Source organism: Galeopterus variegatus, unplaced genomic scaffold (assembly GCF_000696425.1).
Source record: "Galeopterus variegatus unplaced genomic scaffold, G_variegatus-3.0.2 Scaffold3406, whole genome shotgun sequence".
Taxonomy (NCBI): domain Eukaryota; kingdom Metazoa; phylum Chordata; class Mammalia; order Dermoptera; family Cynocephalidae; genus Galeopterus; species Galeopterus variegatus.
In genome coordinates this window covers 70,562-78,251 of record NW_007729517.1, presented here as the reverse complement: position 1 = coordinate 78,251, position 7,690 = coordinate 70,562, and the positions used below count along the sequence as shown (strand labels likewise).

General features: G+C 36.5%; 1 protein-coding gene across 1 annotated transcript in view; it reads right to left on the bottom strand.

Annotated features, from left to right (window-relative positions):
• KYNU (kynureninase) overlaps positions 1–3,980 on the bottom strand; it is a 124,074-nt gene extending 120,094 nt beyond the window's left edge. Inside the window, exon 1 of the mRNA XM_008584924.1 lies at positions 3,918–3,980. The gene's annotated coding sequence lies outside the window, so the exon portion shown is untranslated. The remainder of the gene's footprint in view (positions 1–3,917) is intronic.
• Between the last annotated feature and the right edge of the window lie 3,710 nt (positions 3,981–7,690).

The window sequence follows — 7,690 nt, the reverse complement described above, 5'->3', positions numbered from 1 at the left end:
AATTTCCCCCCTTTTTTTTTTTTTTTTTTTGTCTTTTGTCTTTTTTCCGTGTCCGGCAACGGATCACAACCCTCAGTGTTGCCCCCGTACCGGACCGGGGACTGGCAACGGGATTGCAACCCTCGGTGTTGCTCCCGCGCCACGCTCAGCCAGTGAGCGGGAACCGGTCTGTATGTGGGATCCGAACCCTCGGGCGGGAGCGCCGCCGCGCTTCCCAAGCGGCGCACTTATCCAGTGTGCCACCGGGCCGGCCCCCACTTTTTAAAAAAGAAAACAATCTTTCTGAAGAGGAGATTTATTCACAGATTTTCATTCACAGATTTTTAAACTTCACCCAAGTTTGTTTGTTTTATATTTCTATTTCCCCTAAGTTTTGTTTTTATAAAATTGAACAAGAATAGTATTAGAGGAAAAAAAAATTTTTCCTCAGGCTAGCTTGATTTACATATTAAAATTTTTCTGACTTCATTTGTACATTTCTGCATGTACTTATTCTTTCAACAAATCCTTACTGAGCACGTACTGTGTGGCTTCCAGCGCTGGTGGAATAGCAGTGTATAAGATAGTTCATGTGATGGTTAATTTTAGGTGTCAGCTTGATTAGATTAAGGAATACCTAGAAACCTGGTAAAGCTTTTCAGGTGTGTCTGTGAGAATGTTTCCAGAAGAGATTAGCATATGAGCCTGAGTGGACTAGGTGGGAAGGATTCACCCTTGGTATGGATGGGCACCATCCAATTCCCCGGAGAGAATAAAAATTGATGAAAGGTGAATCTCCTTCTCATCTGCTGGAGCTGGGATATACTCTTTTCTCCTGTCGGTGGACATCCAAAATCAAGACTCTTCAATCTTGGGGTTCCAGGAGTTATACCAGCAGCACATCTGGCTCTCAGGCCTTTGGTCTTGGACTGAGAATCACACCACTGGCTTCCCCATTTCAGAGGCTTCCATACTTGAACTGAGCCATGGTACTGGACAAATGATAGGACATCATTTGCAGATGGCCTATCATGGGACTCCTCAGCCTTCACAACTGCTTGAGCCAATTCCCCTAATAAATCCCTTATTATGTATTTATATACATATCCTGTTGGTTCTGGCTCTCTGGAGAACCCTAACTAATACAGCATATACATATCAATTCATGCACAGTTTACTTTTTAGTGGAAGAATGCAAAAATAAATAATGTAATTTTAGACAGTTTCAAGAACTATGAGGATACAGAGCCCAGTAATGAGACAGAATAACTGAAGTGTAAAAGAGCTACCTTAGGAGAAGCCAAGTGCATCTCTGTGAGGAAGAGACAAATGAACATTTCTGAATCATGTTATGGAGTCAACCATGTGAAGACCTGGAAGATGGCAGTAAGTGCAAAGGTCCTAAGAAGGGCTTGGCCTGCTCAAAAAATGCACTAGGGGAGTGGGGGAGGGGGAGTGATGATCAATTATGATGTGAAACAGGCAGAGGCAGAAGTTAGTCATGGAGAACTTTGAAGGCCTGAAAGGGGGTTGGATATTTTTCTAAAGTTTAATGGGAAACCATTGGAAAATTTTGAGTAGGAAAGTGATATAATTTTACATTAAAGAAAAATCACTTTGCTCTGTGATTATTTAAAGAGTTGAAAAAGAGAGACAAATTAAGGCTATTACAGTAGTTCAGGGGAGAAAGAATGTTGGAGTAAATTTGACAGTGAGGGGAAAGGTAGAGAGAAGAGTATGGATTTATGATATATTTTGGAAAAAAGGTAGATAGAATGGGCTGACAGGTTATTGCTGATGAGAACAGAAAAGGGGATTACTTCTGGCTTTGAGGTCTGAGCAAACTTGTGAAAAGTGAAGAAATAAGAAATACCCTGGGATGAAAAATTTGGAGGGGGAAATCAGAGCTACATTTAGGACATATTAAGTTTCAGATACATATTGAACATCCAGGTAGAAATGTCAAGTTGGTCATTGAATATTTGAGTCTGTAGCTTAGGGGAATATGAAATCACAAGACACATTTGACATTTTTAAACTCACAGACGATGCTTAAAGCCTAAGACTCCTGTGGACCAAAACTAACAGAGAAGATCTAGAATCTCAATTCAATTATTTTTCTTTTATCCCCTCCCCCCTTTACCCTACCAACACACAGTATTAGACAACAAAGAGTTGCGTGTCTGAGTGTTATCAATGCCAGTAAAACAGACGTTCTTCTTGTACTCTCAATTTACATTCTGCTACTTATTTGGTCTCTTCCTTTCCCAATTGCCATCCTTTATGTTCCTAGATAATGATATGAGCTTCACCTGATAGAGTGCACCCCACCCCACCCCACCACTATGCACAGCCTCCAACACCACTGCAAACTTAGTTACCAGGAAAACACAGTGCTTTCAGCCCAAGGAAGCAATTTATTAGCTCATACTAATTGCTGCTTAATTCTGTATTTACCCCACCAGCTAAAACAATTAGTACTCCACAAGCCATAATTTTATGCTTTGTTTAGGTTTATCATTTGTAAGTAAATTAACACACTCGTATTTTAAAATAAAGAAATTAAATCCAAGTTAAAAAAAAAACTCCAAATTTTATGCTTCATATATTTAGTCTTAATTTTATTAAAAAGGTGGACATACACACCATATGGTCTCAAGCAAGTCACCAAACCTCTCTGTGCATCAATGTTATGTAAAATAAAGTGAAATTTTACTTTCTTCAGGAGATCATGGTTAGGATCAAATGACATTAATGACGTTCTTTACAAGAAGATAAAAGATACTTTTACAATATATTTTAATAACAGTACCTTCTGACAGAGATTGCCATTTTGCCCTCAATTTAGCTTTTGAGATTTTGTAAATTGTGCCTTCACAATTTTTTTCAGACAGCTAAAACTTTAAAGCTTAAATTTTTATAATCATCCAAAACTGAATGCTTTTATGAGAAGTATAGAATTCAGGATCTCCTAATCACCCACTGGTCTAAGATTAAAAAGTTAAATAAATGACTGAGTATAAAGTTTGTCCAAGCAAAATACAAAACAAAACCAAACAAAAAAACTGTGAGTACCCAAGAGTTAATCTTTACACAGTTTCAGTTTGCATGCCTGAAATGAGCAAAGTACATGTATGGGCTCAAAGTTTAGAACCTGATTACAAATATACATAGAGAGAGAAAGCACATTGCTTTTCATTGATAATGAAAGAAAATCTTATTTAATATAAATACACAGAGCAAGCTTCTTTAAGTATATCATTGAGAAATGACTGACATCACTTTGCTACAACTGTGTATTTTGTATATAGGATATGAATTACTGAGCTTCACATTAAAAAAAAAAAAAAAAAGAATCAATGCATTTGCTCCAATGTTGCTATGTAAATAACACGCCACCCTCCTCAAAGCAAGAAAAGAAAAAAGGAAACCATTCGCTATAAAGCAGAAAAAAACTGTATCGAATTTCTGTTTTTAGGCAAATGTTTCATGAAATGAAAGAGGAAGAAAATCTGCTCAAGAAATAGACATTTTCACTTCTCTAAATAAATATTTAATGTGACTAATAATATAACACAACTAGAGTTACCAGGAAATAGAAGACTTAAAGGTTTTCAAAGATACATTTTCCTCATACGGATTTTGATCTAATCTTACCATTTAAACTCAGGTAACTACAGGATTAACTTTAATTTGTCAAATGTGACCATGCATCATTACATGGGTAAAGATATCTTCATCTAACCCATTTTTAAAGGTGGGGGGGCTCTAGGGAGGTTATGTCATTTTTGTTTATGAAGATAATTTGGAAAAAAAGAAGAAATGAGCAAAAGACAGCTTTAAGGCACTATAAGGCTTGTAGCAGAGAGAATTTTCATTTGGAAAAAGCACCGAGTGTATATTTGTGTACAGAGTGTATATCAGTGCATTCTGCTTACCGGTTAGGATCCAAGGGGGTCCACAGCTCCAGAGCCTCTCAAGGAACCTCTCAAGAATTCCTTGCAAATTTATATGTCAGACTGTAGGTAAGAAATTCAAAGAACTTCTGCTCAGACTCCACCCTGTGGGAAATTTGTGAGTAAACTTTAGTTCCTCCCACCCTATCTAATCTGATTGTAAATCCAGTCCTGTTCAGCTTTTCAAGTGCTAATGTTCAGCTTTTCAGATGCTAGTGGCTCTGCTGAGAGACCCTTCCCCTAAGCAGTTCTGATCTCTAGACTCAAGTAACCACCTCCTTGCCCTCTATGTATTTAGATTTAGATCTTTGGCACGTGATCTGATGAGTTTGCTCTGAAGCTAAATTCCAAAATTTTCATTTCTTCTTTGATTTGGGCACTTGGAGTACACTAAGGACTGGAGAAAAGTTCTTTCCCAGCTCTCCGGGTATTTCTGTTGAATTCTGAGGCGGCACCCCACCATCAAATACATTGTGAATTTTCAGTCTAACAGCAGAGTTTATGACATTTAACAGGTGAACTTTTTGGTTAAAAGTTTAAAATAGACTCAATTCTAGAATATATTTATCGCCTAATATGTGAGTTTTTAAAACTCCTAGGTCATAAATCTAGACAGCTTTCAAGACAATGAAGAAAGACTTAGGGTTTGAATATACAAGTAGAAACTAGCCTGGAAAAATACACTGATGCTAAGTCTTTCTTTAAGCCTATGAACTATTTATTTTTTTACCTTGATTATCTCTTTAAGCTTACTCCTGGGCTTAGAGCATTTGATGAATATCCTTTTAGGTATAAAATCTAAGAGCAAAGACTCTCAGAATTAGGACTAAAGAGCAAGACTCGGCCTGAATGATTGAGTTACTTATTTGCACCTAAGCTTTGTTAAGTACCCACGACATACTAGGTAAAGTATTATTTCATTTGATTATCTTTATCAAGTCCTCACTGTATTACCCTGGACAATTCACTTTACTGTTGCTGAGGCTCCATCCCTATCTATCAAATGGACATAAACGTAGCTTCCTCACAAGATTACTGAGATAATAAAACAATGCATGTAGAACGTCATCATATCATGACACATAGGTCAATAAGTGACACATTATTTTTTAATTAACCAGACAAAAAGTATTGCCCTTCAATCTCCCAGAGAGGGAGATAAAGCACATGATACTTTTAATACAACTGATGGACCAGTGAAAATAAAATATCTTTTATCTTATCAATCCTATCCTTACAATAATCCTACAAAATAAATGGAGTATTCTAATTTTATTAACTTGAAGGAATAAAATTTTAATCCAGTCAGGGGTTTCAAAATTTGTCCTTTTTTCTTTCTTTCTTTTTCTATTTTGCTTATGTCTTATGCTGTAAGAACTTTGGAAGATTTACCAGGTTCTAATGTGTGGGGAGTAAACCAGAGGGTGGGGGTCTGTGTCATTTTGGAAGGACAGTCACACTCCTTTAGTGAGTGACTATAGATACAGATACAGAAATAGAGATTAACACATCAAGTTGTCACTTTCACGCTGCTTCTTCTAAATGTTTCTAATAATACTATCAAAAACCATTCCATCAAAATATTATCTTAAAAACTGTTGCTTACCATTGCCACTTTTAAAGAACTTGCTTGGGTAATGATGAGCATATTAATAATATTCACTTGATCATCACATACTGTATACACATACTGATAGTCAACTCTGTACTCCATAAATGTGTATAAATAAAAATAATACAAAAAATAAATTAAATAAATAAGGAAGGATTTTAAAAAGTTGGAAAAAAATAAAGAACTTGCTTGGAGTTCTAAGCTATAAGTTTTGTAAATTTCTCTCTCTTTAAATTTGTTGCCTTCATTCATTTTTTAAAAAAATATTAAGCATATTCTTTGCACCAGGCACAAGGCAAAATGCCAGGATTATAATGGTGATAATAATATAATAACATGAAGCCCTAGAAATAGAAAGGAATTGTGAGATAGCAAGTCACAGGGGGAGCAATAAAAACAAGACCCAGTGCAGAGCCAGCGTGGAAGGTAAAAGAAAGAAGAGGAGCTCCATTCCTCCTTTTTTGGAAGTAGGAAAAAAAAATATATATATATATATATATATATATTGCCAGGGTAAGTTGTACAAATTCAGAGTCGTCTATTAATTTCCATGTATGTCATTTCGCTTATACCATCATATGTCTCCGAGTGTATGATTTTATCCTCATCAGAGCCTTGCCTATGAATGGAGCTAAATAAATATCTAATGCTTTTATATTAGTCTGTTTCTGTTGCTTATAACAGAAATACTTGGACTGGATGATTTATAAGAAAACAAAATTGCTTACAGTTTCAGAGGCTGAGAAGAACCCATCTGGTGAGGGTTTTGGTGGTGGGCACAGTGTCCCAGGGATCTCACGTGGCAGAAAATAGCAGAGCAGAGAGAGAGAACTTCTCATGAGGTCTCCTTTTAAAGCCCTCCGAACCACGCCCCTGATCACCACTATTAATCCATTTACTATGGCATGGTCCTACAATCTAACCACCTCTTCAAGACCTCACATTTCAATTACCATAATAGGACTTCCCACTCTCTTTACACTGTCACAGTGGGGACTAAGTTCTGGGGGGACATTCAATGAATGGCAGAATTGGTTATTCTTTTTTAAAAAATTCAATTTCTTCCATTAAAATTAATGATTGGGAATATAAGGGAAGCTCTGTTATTCTAAGAGGTAATTCTTAAAACATGAACTTTATCCTTATCCTTCAGGCTGTATTCACTATGTGTAGGCCAGTGCCTCGCACGTAGTAGACTTCAGTGGGTGCTTGCTAGATGATTAACCAAAGTAAATTCAGTGCAGCAAACTCTTTCTGTAAGAATCCAAGGCTGCACTAACCAATCTGACCATGACATTCTAATGTCGGATTTTCAGTAACTAGAAATGAGTGACGAAATTAAAGACAGGGATAGTGCTTCGTGGCCAATTCAGGTCCCACCACTAAGAGTAATCTCTATAATTAAAAGAAAAATCTCAGCCTCGGGGCAAAGTTGGGGAGGACCTAATAAATAGTTGCAGTCTCAAACTTGGGTATATAGGAAATTTCATGATACTCTGTTTTTTAAAGTCAATAAAAACTTTTTAGGAGCTCACTTCTCATTTCTCTGCAGGAGAATTTAGTCTGGGACTTTCCTTCCTTCTTCTTCCAGCAGGGTTGTGGGAAGTTCCCAGATGTTTTCCACAGAGCTAAGTACTCTTCTATTACACAGAAAGCAAAGCAAATTAATATGATTAACATGCTAATAAATCACTAGTTTATATTTAGATGACGTGTTGTCTTTCAGTGAGGTATATTTTCTGGTTATTAGAAAAATTTTCCAGTAATGGGCAGGGACTTTCCTATCCTCTAAATGTAATGTTCACAGTTTTTCAGGGGAAAATACAAAGGCTAGTTACAATCAACTGATATTTTGCCACTTGGTGATTAAAATTCTTTTAGAAACTAAATTTCCTATAACCTATTCACTTTTTTCTGCATCAGATATTCTCCCTTACTACTAAAATGCATGGAGGCATTTCAGGTAGCTTATACCCTGTGCTCTAACAGGGGGGCTTTAGTAGTTCTGTCATGTGTGTTTGCATGTCAGTTTACCCAAATGTCTGATTGTTTACATGGGGAACAGGAATTAATAAAATAATCTTCTTTTTTTCTTCTGTATTCAAATAGTAAGCTGATAAAAGAACCAGAGCTGAGCTATAAA